This window comes from Schistocerca nitens, chromosome 3 (assembly GCF_023898315.1).
Source record: "Schistocerca nitens isolate TAMUIC-IGC-003100 chromosome 3, iqSchNite1.1, whole genome shotgun sequence".
NCBI classification, from domain to species: Eukaryota; Metazoa; Arthropoda; class Insecta; order Orthoptera; family Acrididae; genus Schistocerca; species Schistocerca nitens.
In genome coordinates this window covers 806,103,613-806,120,263 of record NC_064616.1, presented here as the reverse complement: position 1 = coordinate 806,120,263, position 16,651 = coordinate 806,103,613, and the positions used below count along the sequence as shown (strand labels likewise).

The 16,651-nt window shown below is 43.8% G+C and overlaps 1 protein-coding gene and 1 pseudogene across 1 annotated transcript in view; both read left to right on the top strand.

Annotated features, from left to right (window-relative positions):
• The window catches only part of LOC126249433 (uncharacterized), a 619,638-nt gene that overhangs the window by 561,807 nt on the left and 41,180 nt on the right, over positions 1-16,651 (top strand). The window lies entirely within an intron of this gene.
• Positions 5,901-6,018, top strand: LOC126249826 (5S ribosomal RNA; annotated as a pseudogene).

Genomic DNA, 16,651 nt, shown 5'->3' with positions numbered 1-16,651 from the left:
TGCTCTGAAATGATAATTATTTGCATATCCAAGCATTTAGCGCATTTGACGACATTTTGACATCTGTTAAATGCCGCCTACATGGTGTTTCATTTTTAATGTACAACAAGTGCTATACCATCGCTTCCACTAATGGCATCACTATTTCCATCACAACAGCAACTATCTATGATATTAATAATTGCGGGGAAGTTTAGTGAATGGATCTATGGGGATGAGATCGATGAAGCTGCAACTACATGAATAATATAAGTGCACATCGTTCAGATACACTGAACCTGTGGCGTTATGATTATGTAGTGAAGAACGACGTTTTCATGCCCGTACAGGATTTCGTTATTATCACGAGCAGTCGCCTTAACCATTAGGTTCGCTGAACTCTCCGCCTGGCCTGACTCAAACTCCCATTGCCACGGATGTTTCCGTCTATGAATTTTTATTGGTCACGATAAGCAGGAAATACGATTTAGCACGAATAATAAAAGCCAGACGTCGCTGAACTCAACGCCCTCCTCTTTACTGAAAGCACGTGACAATCTGTACTGCCTCCACCGCTACAGCTTACAACAGTAGCCGGCCGATGTGGCCGAGCGGCTCTAGGCACTTCAGTCTGGAACCGCGCGACCGCTACGGTCGCAGGTTCGAATCCTGCCTCGGGCATGGATGTGTGTGATGTCCTTAGGTTAGTTAGGTTTAAGTAGTTCTAAGTTCTAGGGGACTGATGACTTCAGATGTTAAGTCCCATAGTGCTCAGAGCCATTTGAACCATTGACAACAGTACCCGCTCGAGAATGGCACAGGCCGGTTCTTATCAAAATGAATCCTGTGTTTCTTGGCTACGAAGTCTGTATCGCCTTTGTGATCTTGTATTCGTTTTTCCACTTTTCCCTTTGTAATAATCACGTCCTTCTTCGTGGAAAAATTGAACAGACACTGACAACTGCCACTACAAGGCCGAAATCTGTTTTAGTTATGTGTATAATGCAGTTTTTTTGTGGATGCGTGGCAGAAAGGACCTATGCCTTCCTCATGAACTCCTGTATAAGGTTACCTACGTCAACTCGTTTAAATATTTACAGTTACTGGTCAGAGGCTATATGAATTAGGACGAATACCTGACGTCTGCAACAAGTAATGTGGATAGGAAAACCTAGATTTGTGGGAAAAGTTTTGGAAAAATGAAGTGCATCTGTAAAGTAAATCACATACAAGACACTAGTCCTACCTTTTCTGGGGTATTTCTCCAGTGTTAGGAGTCCTTATGAAGCCGTCATGACGGCAGAGAGACGCGTTGCTGTGATGGTAGCAGATCGGTATAGCCCATGCAAATGTGTAACAGAGACCCTCGAGCAACTTAAATGTGAATTACATCTATACTCTTCAAATCAAATGGTTCAAATGGCTCTGAGCAGTATGGGACTTAACATGTGAGGTCATCAGTCCCCTAGAACTTAGAACTACTTACACCTAACTAACTTAAGGACATCACACACATCTATGCCAGCCAGCCGTTGTGACCGAGCGGTTCTAGGCATTTCAGTCTGGAACCGGGCGACCGCTACGGTCGCACGTTCGAATCCTGTCTCGGGCATGGATGTGTGTGATGTCCTTAGGTTAGTTAGGTTTAAGTAGTTCTAAGTTCTAGGGGACTGATGACCTCAGATGTTAAGTCCCATAGTGCTCAGAGCCATTCACATCCATACCCGAGGCAGGATTCGAACCTGCGACCGTAGCGGTCGCGCGGTTCCAGACTGAAGCGCCTAGAACCGCTCTGCCACAGCAGCCGGCTCTTCAAATCACTGTGTAAGTGCATGGCAGAGGGTACGTCCCACTGCACCAGTTATTAGAGCTTTTTCTCGTTGCATTCACGTATAGAACGCGGGAAAATGATTGTTTAAAATCGTCTGTGCGTGTTGTAATTAGTCTAATCTTATCCCCACGATCCCTATGGGAGCAATATGTAGTGAGTTGTATTATATGCCTAGCTTGATCATTTAAAGCCGGTTCTTGAAAGTTTGTTACTAGGCTTTGTCGGGATAGTTTCCGTGTATCTTCAGGAGACTACCAGGTTATTTCTTACATCATCTCTGTAATAGTCTCCCACGGGTTAAACAAACCTGTGACCATTCGCGCTGCCCTGCTCTGTACACGTTCAATATCTCCTGTTAGTCCTATATGGTAGCGGTCCACATACTTGAGAAATTTTCTAGTATGGGTTCCACGAATGTTTTGCAAGCAATCTCATTTGTGGACTGATTGCATTTCCCTAGTATTCTACCAATGAACCGAAGTTTTCTATCTACTTTACCCAAGACTGAACCTATGCAATCGTTCCATTTGATGTCCCTACTAAGTGTTACAATCTTATGAAGATTTGACTTCTTTCAAACTGTACTTAGAATTTTTAGCATATTGCAGCCCCGTCAGCAACTATGATAGACAAATATTTTGAAGAATCAGCCTCAGTTGTACTTCATTGTAGATAACATAATCTGCGGAAAGACTGAGGTTACTATTCATATTGTCCGCAAGGTGATTAATATGCAATGTGAAGACAAGGGACTCAACACAACGTCCCTGCGGTACAGGTGAAGTTACTTCTACATCTGTCGACGACTCTCCATGCAAGATAGTTTATTTTGCTCTTCAGCGTAGAAACGCATGCTTGTAGCTATGTGGACATAACCGCCACCTTTGGAAGCCAGGGTACCCACAGAATATTCATAATAAAACGCAGAAGAAAGAGCAACACATGTTCACTGAAAATGTTGAAATAATCATCGTCGTTCATTTTCACGGTAATCTAAAGGAGTGGGTTAAAGTCATGGTACCGGTAACACCCACAAAACATCAAACAACCACATCCGGCCTTAACCACACCCTCCACACGCTGCCGTCGGTGCACTGGAGGCCTCGCATCATTTGCAACAGGAAAGACTCGTCGGACAACACTACACGCCTCTTGTCACCACTGGCCAGCTCTGTTGCTGTGAGGACTACTGAGAAACACAGCTTCACGTGCCGCTGCGCGTAATGGCCTTTTGTGGGGTACCCGACTCCAAAGATTTAATGCATCCAGTTCCCCTCGCAACTCTCGTTCGCAAACAGGTTGAAATGGTCTTGCAATAATGAAAGCAGCAATTATTGTCAGGTTTGAAACCGATAGTCATTGACGACGAGTGACACTCGTCTTCAGTCCCTGTCTGTTAGTATCTTTTTACGGCCACTGTTCTTATACCGTGTTCCACAGCTGCTAGCTACATACCATTCCTTGTAGATACATTGGACAGACAGCGTTGATACACCGACTAATAGGGCAACTTCATTAACGGCGTGGTCTTGGGCACGCCGAAACTTGATAGTTACAACTTCATATTCTCTCACGTCGACCCATCTTACTGGACTGATTCCATACATCCGACTCGCACATACACTGATCAACCAGAGCATTATGGCCACCGCCCTACTACCGATATAAACCCTTCGAGGCGATAGCAGGGTCGCCTAGCAAGGAATGACTGCTAGTGAGACACACGCACGGTGCATGCAGTATCTGTGTGTAGAATGGGGAAGACGCGCGGTCTATCTTACAAGGGGAGGCCGCCAATTGTGAAATTCAGATTCGATTCATACTGCGCATAATAAAAGCTCACGGCCAGAGGTGTATTGTGGCAAAGCACCAAGACACACTTCTCAGCCGTTGTCGAGAAAATACTCCCTACGATTGGTAATTTTCTACAGCGTCGTGGCGCAGCGGTAAGCGCTCGGGTTCGTAATCCGAAGGTCGCCGGATCGAATCCCGCGCCATGTAACTTTTTTATTATTAGCTTTTTGAAATTCATATATATATATATATATATATATATATATATATATATATATATATATATATATATATATATATATATACCCGCTTGTTTAACAGGGTGTACCAAAGCTCTCACGTCCGCACTGATTTTCGACGATGTTATAAGTTGCGCTAGGGACCGCATCTACCTTCTTTCGAAGTTAACAGGCAACTACGCTGTTATGCGGCGGCTCGTTTCGGCCCATTCAACATCTGTCCTTCAAGTGTAACGAGCGAGTCACGGAGTTTATATTTCATACCTGCCACAGCAAATTTGTGTTCGTGGGGTTTCTATTCTAATTCGAACGTTTGACTTACGCTATACTTATTCGTTTCGGAATATCGTTTCTACGTCTTCCGTTAGCTATACGTGGTTAACATTATGAAGACAATTAATAACATTTGTGAAATACAACTTTGTTCGCGGAAAACATAATGATGTTCGAAGTCGCCAGTTTTTCCACGACAAACGACTTTCAACAACTTATTATATGCATAATTGTTGCAACTGATTGCCGGGAATTATATATATATTACAAAAAATACTAAAAAAAAAGTTACATGGCCCGAGATTCGATCCGGCGACCTTCGGATTACGAACCCGAGCGTTTACCGCTACACCACGACGCTGTAGAAAATTGATAATCGTAGAGAGTATTTCACGGCAACGGTTTCTTTTAACTGTCGATTTTCTCGACAACGGCTGAGAAGTGCATGTTGGTGCTTTGCCACATTACACCTCTGGCCATGAGCTTTTATTATGCGCTGTATGAATCGAATCTGAATTTCACAATTGGCGGCCTCCCCTTGTTAGTTTGACCAGGGGCAGTTTGTGATTTCGGAAACAGCACGACTTGTCGGGTGTTCGAGTAGTACTGCGATGAGTGTCTTCAACACGCGATGAAACCGAGATGAAACCACGTACAGACGTCTTCGGGTTGGGCGGCCATCCCTCATTACAGATGTCGGACGTCGTACGCTGGACAGACTGGTAAAACAGGACAGGCAGCGAACTGTGGCGCAACTAACATCAAACTTTAGTGCTGGGCAGAGTACGTGTGTCTGAACACAGAGTGCACCGAACACTCTTAACAATGGACCTCCACATTCGACGACCTATGCAGGTGTCAATGTTAACACCACGACATCGGCAACTACGACTGAAATGGGCACGTGACTGCCGGCACTGGACGTTGGGGCAGTGGCAGTGCGTTGCGTGATCTGATGAATCCCGATACCTTCTTTATCATGCGAATGAGAGGGCGCGAATCCGTCGTCTTCCAGGGGAATAGCTCCTTGACACCTGTACTACGGGCAGCGGCTCCATTTGCTCTGGGGAACATTCAGGTGGGCATCCACGGGTCCAGTGTAGCTCGTGCAAGGCACCATGACGGCCAAGGAGTATCGTACACTGGTTGCACACCACGTACATCCCACCCCTTCATGACGATCATGTTTGCCTACGGCAGTGACATTTTTCAATAAGATAATGCGCTTTGTCATAAGGCCAGGAGTGTGATGGAGTGGTTCGAGTAACACAGTGGAGAGTGCAAATTGCCGGCTAATAGTTAGGTGGCCATAATGTTCTGGCTGATCAGTGTACATACCACTTCACTACTACGAGTTACGTCAGCAATGGAGGGAGACAGGTTCACCTGGCAGCAGTTCCACAGTATAGACACCGTCCCTGTGTGCTCTTTTAATACGCTGACTAGTATCCTATCTGGTCGGTTTATGTGAAAGAATGTTCAAATGTGTGTGAAATCTTATGAACTGCTATGGTCATCAGTCCCTAAGCTTACACACTACTTAACCTAAATTACCCTAAGGACAAACACACACACCTATACCCTAGGGAGGATTCGAACCTCCGCCGGGACCAGCCGCACAGTCCATGACTGCAGCGCCCTAGACCGCTCGGCTAATCCCGCGCAGCGGCTTATGTGACCCATGACTCATTTCCAAGTAGTAACAGCCATGATCTTATAAAATTTCAATCGTGTCTACTTCCGTGTTTTATTTTTATATTTTTAGGCATCTATTTGATGTTCGAGGCAGCGGCCTTGCCGCAGTGGATCCACCAGTTTCCGTCAGATCACTGAAGTTAAGCGTTGTCGGGCGTGGCCGGCACTTGGATGGGTGACCATCCGGGCCGCCATGAGCTGTTGCCATTTTTTCGCGGTGCACTCAGCCTCGTGATGCCAGCTGAGGAGCTACTCGACCGAATAGTAGCGGCTCCGGTCAAAGGAAACCATCATAACGACCGGGAGAGGGGTGTGCTGACCCCACGCCCCTCCTATCCGCATCCTCATCTGAGGATGACACGGCGGTCGGATGATCCCGATGGGCCACTTGTGGCCTGAACATAGTGATTTTATTTGATGTTCCACATATATTTAAGAGTTTTGCTAGCTTCCTCTCTACATCTCTATCATACTCACACGTAATGTCACACTATAAACAGTTACAATATTTCACTTACACCTGTATTAGGCACAAATTTCATTGTCGTCGTTCCCTTATACAGCTGGTGTATGTTCGTATTCGCAATTGCGCTTACATTTCATGAATTTCATAACGGCTATAGTCGCCTCAGAGCTTGTTCCTTCGGACATGCATGCATGTCCGAACTAACATTGCATCGTTCTTTTCAACAACACATGCACTGCAATGTCTTACTTATCCACCGGTACCAAGCAGCGACTTTCAATTAAACTGACCTCTCCAATAGGGAAATTAGATTATGTGTGTACGGGTACAGGCTGTGACGTAGGAACGACAACATATGGAAGTTTGGGTTTGGCTGTGAGTCGTGCACAGTTAGCCAAAGTGGTTAAGGCGACTGCTCACGTAAAACTGGAAATCCGAGTTCAAGTCCCAGTCCACCAGAAATTTCCATTGTCGTCGTTCCCTTATACAGCTGATGATTGTTCGTACACACAACTGCGTATACATTTAAAGTATTCCACAAATTACAGCTCTGTATCTGGCTCTGAGCACTATGGGACTTAACATCTGAGGTCATAAGTCCCCTAGGACTTAGAACTACTTAAACCTAACTAACCTAAGGACATCACACACATCCATGCCCGAGGCAGCATTCGAACCTGCGACCGTAGCGGTCGCTCGGTTCCAGACTGTAGCGCCTAGAACCGCTCGGCCACAGCGGCCGGCAGCTCTGTATCTTATTTTGAAAAACATACAGCAAATGGTGTTGCGAAATATAGTAGAAATATCGATACAGCTGAAATGGTTAACGAAATCTCGTAAATACAAGAAGAAACAATTTCAGAAAGGAAGTTTTTCTAGGCTGTTCTGTCAAGAGCGCAGGTTCACCTCGGCACCGGCCTGATGATAGCTCGCTACCTGTTTAATGATAAAAATGTAATTTCGAAATTAAGAGGTCGTTGCATATAGTATCTACGACCAACATCTTTGGGAAACAACACATCAAAGCAAGTTAGTAATATAAAAAAAAACAGTGACTCGTCCTTCCACAGATACCTTTGTTTATTCACACGAACAATTTCGTGCTATTAATCCCGTTATCAAATATTTCGTGGATAATTACGAAGAATGAACAAAAATTAGTAAGAAAGAGTGTGCGGCTGAACGTGTTCCATATACTAAATCGAACAGTACCTTCATCCTTTCATGAAACTTGTTACAATATTAAAATTTCAACGGCTGATAGATTTTTCTGCAAGTACATTGCGTTATTGTGACGGACTTGAAAGTTATTTAGCATAAATGTTATGTTATAGAACGTAGCAGTTAATGACGTCTCATATATCAGGCCACAGAACGATGACTAGAAGTCCAAAATATTAATGTTACCGAAAGCTAAGAAAATACATTTAACGAATGTACCAAAATCCGAAATCGCTTATAATAACTACGTCTGCGATATGTGCATCTAGGTAAAAATTTAGAATTTGTTTCCGAAATATGTAAATATAATAGTGAAGACCTATCTTAGTTTTCTCTTTGTGAGCTTCTCAGTATTAGTTTACAATGTGGCACATAATACTAACACTGTCTGTGAACTTATCTGTTGGCCACTCTTTCTACCGTTTCAGGTATAAAAATTCATTTAATGGAGGATCAAAACGCTCTCAGAATGTTTACCATCCGAGTGACGGTATTGCCACATTGATTGTTAGAAATTCTCGCTGATGCAGTGGAGGCCGAATGGTCAGGCCGAGCACTTCGTGGCGCGACTTTTAGGGTAAGCAGTGACGTGGGACACTAAATATAGAGGCACGTCGAAGGGGAGAGTGGCGGTCTGCAGGGAGGAGAGATTCTGCTCGCACGCCTGGCGCATGTGGCTGCTAGAGCCGCGGTCTGCGGGCTGCGGGCTGCGGCAATCCAGGCGCAACACAGTCACGATGCTTCTGCGTCCTCACAATGCAATCCTAGAGCAAGCGCTTGTCGCTTTCAGCAGCGCATCGGAGGCATGCCTTTTGCGCATGCGTGTAGTATCGAAAAAATGTAACACGCATATAGCTTTCCGCCCTTGGGGAAAATCTTGTGCGCTATTTGACAACCGCCAAGCGTGATCAGTCTCCCTACGAAATATTTGTTTTGTTAATAAAAACCACCTTTGTTGCTGCGCTGTATTTTATTTCTCCCAGTCGCGTTTAACCTCTTACACTTTAAGGCATCATCAGTGGGATATTTGGCGTTTCTGGTTGGCATCTGCGTTTCTTCACATCTGTTCCCACGCTGGAGGTGGCACTACAACTCTATTTAGGAAACATAAATAGGTTTTAATGTTTCGAACTTTTTTATTCGCACTTTTTATCTTGTTTGCCCTCATTGTTGTGACACACTATCAGTCTTCAGTCGCTAATTATAGATATTTGATCGAAAACCGTGATTTCAAGACGTAACTTTGTGAGTTCACTGTGTGTCTCAACTTGATTGGGTTGTTTCAAAATGGTTCAAATGGCTCTGAGCACTATGGGACTCAACTGCTGAGGTCATTAGTCCCCTAGAACTTAGAACTAGTTAAACCTAACTAACCTAAGGACATCACAAACATCCATGCCCGAGGCAGGATTCGAACCTGCGACCGTAGCGGTCTTGCGGTTCCAGACTGCAGCGCCTTTAACCGCACGGTCACTTCGGCCGGCGATTGGGTTGTTTACCAAAAAGGCGAAGAACTGTCCCACTGATGATGGCTTATAGCGAAAAAGGCGAAACGCGTCTGGGAGAAATAAAATACAGTGCAGCAAGAACAGGCGGCTTTTATTTACAAAACAAATATTTCTGTACTTGCTGTGGAGGATGGCCACGCAAACAAACCCGTTCTCTGGAAATATACGTGTATTTAGTAGTGTTGTTTGTTTTGTGGAGTGTTTTGACAACGACGTCTATCGACGGTACGAAAATGTACGCCGGCTTTCACAGTGCACACACACATAGTGTAATTCAGAAGATTATCTGAACAAAAATATGAACACAGACGATTGAAAAAGTCTCAATCTAATAAATACGAAAGATAATAAACTTAAAAAGGTTGCGTAAATTGAATTTATACATAAAATCTTTGACGTGAATTTCATTTTTCATTACTGTGAAACCAGCTGTATAATAAATGTTCTCAAAAAGTGGTTCAGATGGCTCTGAGCACTATGGGACTTAACATCTAAGGTCAACAGTCCCATAGAACTTAGAACTACTTAAACCTAACTAACCTAAGGACATCACACATATCCATACCCGAGGCAGGATTCGAACCTGCGACCGTAGCAGTCGCGTGGTTCCGGACTGAAGCGCCTAGAACCGCTCGGCCACCGCGGCCGGCTACTAAATGTTCTAAAATTGTACAAATTCTGCCAATTTCCAACAATAAACAAGCTAATAAGTGATGTTATTATATTATTTTTGTACACCTTAAAATATTGTACTGAAACAATTTCGTTACACGAGAAATGTAATTGAATGCAACTAGTTTCCAACCAAGTGGGATACCAAAATCTTTCAGCGACATTTAATGTGGATTGCGAGAACACTGAACCAACATATGGACCGTATGGTACGCACGCAGTTACTGAGTGTGTTAGGCAACTTACGGTCTTACGTTCCCGTGTGTTTATACCAGAGCACGCGCAAAGAGGGCTAGTGTGGAACTGGACATACTTGTAACATCCTCTCGAATCCCTGGGATGTACGCTGAGCAGTCGTTTGAGGTGTCAGCCCACACACTCTATTGGACTCACTAGGATGAATATTTCTGCCACTCTGGGACCGGAATCCAGTTTTCCTGCTTATCGCAAGCAGTCCTCTTAACCATCGGGCTATCTGAACATACCGCCAGACCTGACACAAACTTTCATTCTCACTGATGGTTCCCTTATTCTTCGTGACTTCACAATTCCCCCAAAATATGAGACCTATTAGTTTTAAATAAACATATGTGGTTCCTCAAACCGGAATAGGACCACTGAAAAAATTGATACGATGAAGGATAGCGGCTTAACCTGCCACAAGGAGTATACACCAACTGAAATGAATTCACTGGCATGAAATGGGAAATCGATGAGTATGAACTGAATAAACCTGATGCCAGTGAAGTGCGATCAGAAACGTTACTACAGACATTGTTAAAACTGAAGCAAATGCTGCACCAAAATCGATGATCCCCGGGACAGAAAGTAATTCATAAGGTACCCGAACCGGAGGACATAGCTTATCCTTCCTCACAATACGTAGCAGTCATCTGTAACCGCGTATCGTAGAACACTAGCAGCAAAATACAGGAACTTATCAAACACGCATCTGATTTGATGTCATTTCTGTCATTAAAGTTCATGATATCCCAAGAAAGTGTCCTTTGACATTAAATAGCTTATTTTGACAGTAGTCTTTAGTGGGATATATTATTATTTTGCCACACAAATTTAATTCTCTCCAAATGATTCTTCGTGACTTATTTTCAGTGCTGTGATGTTTTGATTTCCTTCATACGGATATCCTAGGTGACTGTAAACATGTGTTAATGCTGCAAAACACAGTTTAAAAGTCTCATTACGCTAATGTGTATATCATCTCACCACAGTTGTTAGAAAATATCAGACGCTTTAGAGGAAATAATGATGTCAAATTCAAAGAAAGACGTCGTTTTCAAAGCCGTGCCCACGCTTGAGTCTTCATTTGCGAGAATCACGTTACTGTAGTTTCCAGAGTTGCTCATTCTTAATCCTACAATTTTTTTGCTTGTTTTTCTTTGTGAGCGTATTTTGGAGCAACATTCGAGCCAAATGGCTTTCGTCCCAAGGCGATACGCCGCATTACTCGTACAACTGGCTCTGCTTGAGAAGGTTTCCAGTGCGTATCGGACATTTTATGTGGAGAGAAATGTTTATGATGTCAGTGAAACTTAATCAGTTTCCGTCACTTGAATAAAACGCTAGTGTTGATCTGTTCTATTTAAAAGGGTGGAGATGCGTTGTAATTCTCCATCTGAGGCAGAAATCACTTGGCGCTGAAGCCGCCCGGGTCCCATGCGCCAACTGAAGCCTCTGTGTTGGCCGTAATCAGTGTGTTAAATTCAATGAAATGCAATCATGGACATATGAAATTAGTGAAATGCAATGGTATAAAATTATGTAACTGAAACAACTAAAATCTGCTGTGAAATGCTAAACCTGCAATGTGATGTGTAGTATGGAGAAATGAAAATTTACATTAGAACCAGCATTTACTGCCTGTCGCGAACAGATGCCTATTGAGCTAGATCGTCTGGTCATCAATCATACCCGTTCCTATAGTGGTATATTCCCCAAAGGAGAAACTCTCGTTGTTTTCTCGGAAAAGTAGGAGAGAATTTCATTGGCTTGCTCGAATTTCCTAATAAGATAAGATTATAAGCAGGAGATCACGGTGCGAATCCAGGTCTGGAGCAAACTTTTATTTATCGCGGCATCTTTAAAAATCAGTTTCACTGAGCCTCATTTGTAAAATATAACTGTGGATTACCCTCTCTCAATTTATATGGAATGTTTCGTACTGTCTAAACGTCGTTGGTCGTAACACTTTCTCGACTTATCGTTATACGTCGTTTTACTCAGTGAAACTTCAGACCTAATTAAACTTAAATTTCATGTGGAATCAGCCGTATCCCAAACACGAAGCCTCATTAGAGTGTACAATCCGATACACAGAGTCACAATGTCAGATCAATATATGCATTAAAAGTCCCTTTTCAGCAGCTGAATATGTTTCACTGATACATAAGATACATAAACGAAACATCGTATGTTTATTAGCTTTATAATTTCTGATATACTTTTGTTAGTGACTAAAATATTCATTTAATTATATGTAAATGCAATAAACAAAATAAAAGTAGGCCAATGTTTATCGACTGGAGATACTAATATGGAGAAACAGAAAGTAAGGAAGATAAGAGGTTAACGTCCTATCCTCCAGGATTTCATTACTGGCGAAATAAACACAGAGTTTGGGGAGGAAATTGACTGTGAACTTTTCAACTCTCCCAGCAGTTGCCTGAAGCTGTTTATTGAAACCAAGAGGACCTGAATGTGGGTGACAGAATAGGTGTTTTCACCACGGTCCTGGGTTGAGAGTTCACTACTACACTACCTCACTTGATCTAACAATTATGGAGAGAAAAGTTTCGTGCTAAATTTACTCCACACACAACCATAAAATTCAACAAAAATACGGGTTTCCATGTGAAATCTATGTGTTTTTCTGCCCTTACAGAGTAAAAAAGCAAAGGAACCAGAGTGGTTTCTCCCGTTTATTTATTTCTATTTTAAATTTTAAGTCTAAATATTGTTGATTTCGTGTGGGGGATTTTTACTAGGTCGAATTGCACCTCCAGATATGTCAATCATCGCCTCAGATCGGCGAAAGGTTAGGAATCTGTGCCCGATCGTGAGCATCCGCTTCTTACTACAGCACCGACAAGCGACCTGTATCTTCAACACGACAATTTACCATCGCATAGCTTCCTAATTGTGTCAGAATAGTTTAGGGAACACTCCACTGACATGAATATGATGGCGTGACTTGCCAGATACCCTGCCCCCGCAAGCCACTATACTTTAAATTCTGTAGAACTTTCGGTGTACAATATAATGTTTTGGGTTCTATTATCAGCTATTCACTGTGCCACTCTCGGTTATCAGTCAGCGTCTTTCGGCGTCTACTAAATCGGAATCTACCTAGTCATCTGCAAATTAAGCACACCTGGGATGCTATCCAGAAATGTTTGCGCACCTTGATCTCAGTTCCGTCTAGTCTCCATGTAGCTGGGACGGATACTGAACAGCTATGGATTAGGATGGTTCTCCAGTGTTCTTTATTTCATGGAGTCCATGCCACGGTACGACACATTTTTGGGTAGGTATTTCTAATTCGGCTGCGCGTATGTTTTTTTAATGCAGTTCATAGTGCCGAAGAGTGCCCATAAATTTTACAGTGTCACAACGTCTTATGCAAAGACTAAGTGTTCCCCGATTATTACAACCAGTAATTTTTTATAAAATTCATGGTTATATGGCAACAGAAAAAGTTAAAGTGGCGCTTTCGCATCTTAACACAAAGCTCTACAGAGCACCTACTGCAGCTGCAGAAAAACCGGTAGGAGTTATTTGTGTGCCAGCCGTCCCTATCACTAAAGCTGATATTCGTTCTTAGATTTTATCGGACGTAAACATCTGTGCTATGAAAAGATATATATGATCACGGCAAGTAGAAGAACTCTGTATAAGCTACGAGGGCAGTTCAATAAGTAATGCAACACATTTTTTTTCTCGGCCAATTTTGGTTGAAAAAACCGGAAATTTCTTGTGGAATATTTTCAAACATTCCCGCTTCGTCTCGTATAGTTTCATTGACTTCCGACAGGTGGTAGCGCTGTACGGAGCTGTTAAAATGGCGTCTGTAACGGATGTGCGTTGCAAACAACGGGCAGTGATCGAGTTTCTTTTGGCGGAAAACCAGGGCATCTCAGATATTCATAGGCGCTTGCAGAATGTCTACGGTGATCTGGCAGTGGACAAAAGCACGGTGAGTCGTTGGGCAAAGCGTGTGTCATCATCGCCGCAAGGTCAAGCAAGACTGTCTGATCTCCCGCGTGCGGGCCGGCCGTGCACAGCTGTGACTCCTGCAATGGCGGAGCGTGCGAACACACTCGTTCGAGATGATCGACGGATCACCATCAAACAACTCAGTGCTCAACTTGACATCTCTGTTGGTAGTGCTGTCACAATTGTTCACCAGTTGGGATATTCAAAGGTTTGTTCCCGCTGGGTCTCTCGTTGTCTAACCGAACACCATAAAGAGCAAAGGAGAACCATCTGTGCGGAATTGCTTGCTCGTCATGTGGCTGAGGGTGACAATTTCTTGTCAAAGATTGTTACAGGCGATGAAACATGGGTTCATCACTTCGAACCTGAAACAAAACGGCAATCAATGGAGTGGCGCCACACCCACTCCCCTACCAAGAAAAAGTTTAAAGCCATACCCTCAGCCGGTAAAGTCATGGTTACAGTCTTCTGGGACGCTGAAGGGGTTATTCTGTTCGATGTCCTTCCCCATGGTCAAACGATCAACTCTGAAGTGTATTGTGCTAATCTTCAGAAATTGAAGAAACGACTTCAGCGTGTTCGTAGGCACAAAAATCTGAACGAACTTCTCCTTCTTCATGACAACGCAAGACCTCACACAAGTCTTCGCACCCGAGAGGAGCTCACAAAACTTCAGTGGACTGTTCTTCCTCATGCACCCTACAGCCCCGATCTCGCACCGTCGGATTTCCATATGTTTGGCCCAATGAAGGACGCAATCCGTGGGAGGCACTACGCGGATGATGAAGAAGTTATTGATGCAGTACGACGTTGGCTCCGACATCGACCAGTGGAATGGTACCGTGCAGGCATACAGGCCCTCATTTCAAGGTGGCGTAAGGCCGTAGCATTGAATGGAGATTACGTTGAAAAATGGTGTTGTGTAGCTAAAAGATTGGGGAATAACCTGGTGTATTTCAATGCTGAATAAAACAACCCCTGTTTCAGAAAAAAAATGTGTTGCATTACTTATTGAACTGCCCTCGTATAATGCTGTCACGGAAAAGCCAGGGAATCTGCTGTTTGCCTTTTCCACAAGTTCAAACGGAGTTGCTGGATACCCACCTGGGGGATATCTTGCCAAATTCTGTCCAACTGGCACGTTAGATAGTCAAAATCCCGAGATGCTTGGAGGGTCCTGCCCATAACGCTCCAAACTTTCTCAGTTGGGTAAAGATCCGGCGGTCTTGCTGACCAAAGTAGGGTTTAGCAAGCATGAAGAGAGGCAGTAGAAACTCTTGCCGTTGCGGGCGGGTATTACCTTGCTGAAATATAAGCCCAGGATACTTGCCATGAAGGGCAACAAAACGGGGCGTAGAATATCTTCGACGTACTGCTGTGCTATGAGGCTTCAGCGGATGACAACCAGAGGGGTCCTGCTATGAAAAGAAAAGGCATCTCAGACCACAACTCCTGGTTGGTGGGCCCTATGGCGGGCGACAGACAGGTTGGTATCCCTCCGCTGTCCTGGGCGTCTCCAGACACGTCTTCGGTCTGGAATCTCATTGACTGGAGTAGAATTGTCATCAGTGATGATTCCCTCCGCGGGCAGTGGTGGGATGCTAACCTGACAGTCGCCAGCCACGCTACCAGACAACCACGATTGGTGGCCTGGGGTACCATTTCTTTCGTCTGCAGTTTCTACTGCTTGGTTTCGTGCTTGCCAAACCCTACTTTGGCCAGAAAGGCCCCGGATCTCTCCCCAGTTGATAATGTATGGCGCATTATAGGCAGGGTCCTCCAACCATCTCGGGATTTTGACGATCTAACCCGCCAGTTGAACAGAATTTGGTACGGTAACCCTCAGGAGGACATCCAGAGACTCTATCAATCTATACCAAGCCGAATAAAAGCTTGCATAATGGCCAGAGGTGGACCAATGCGTTACTGACTTGCTCAATTTGTGAAGCTCTTTCACTTAAATAAATCATCCAATTTTTCTGAAACTGTAATTATTTGTTTATCCACACATGATCGTCACCTCTACCGATTTCCATCCCAATTGGATAATTTCTTCGTGGTGCGTCTTGTATTTCTTTCTTTTCCTTTCTTATGTTTTAGAATGTATTTTCAGACTGGTGCTGCGTTAATGTTGCATATCTCTATGGACTAATATCGAATTAATTTCCAAAGCAAGCGTACACAAGAAGAAATAAGACGACGCAGCAACTTGTCATTGTATTGCAAGATATCACGAAACAACTCACAGGTCTGGGATTTTACGTGAGATTAAGCTATCCTCAAACTGAAAATTGCTTTGAAAAAAACAGTGCTTTACTAATTACGGCCCTGTTGGAGGCGGTATGCCATTGCATTCTCCCAATTTTTGAGCCGACTTACCCAGCCACTTAGAGGAGAAGCTACAGTTCAAAGTGGACCCCGAAGACGGCTCAGCTTGTCATTTTTCACTTAAGCAAACGAATGCTAGAAGGGACAAGTGACAGAAAAATTTATTGGACCAACTGAGGATCTAACCCCAGATCTTTTGATTTGTAACCTCATTCCTATTTAGTCACCGACCCTCAGAAATACGAGGGGGCTTCATAAAATAAGCTGCGCATTAAAATGGCAGAAACCCGCTCCTTGGCACAGAGCCATTCCGAGAACCGCTGGTGAACGTTTTCATCGACGGAAAATCTGCGATTACTGCGGATCGGTTCCTCGATTGCGTGCACATTGCCATATGTGGTCGATGTCGATA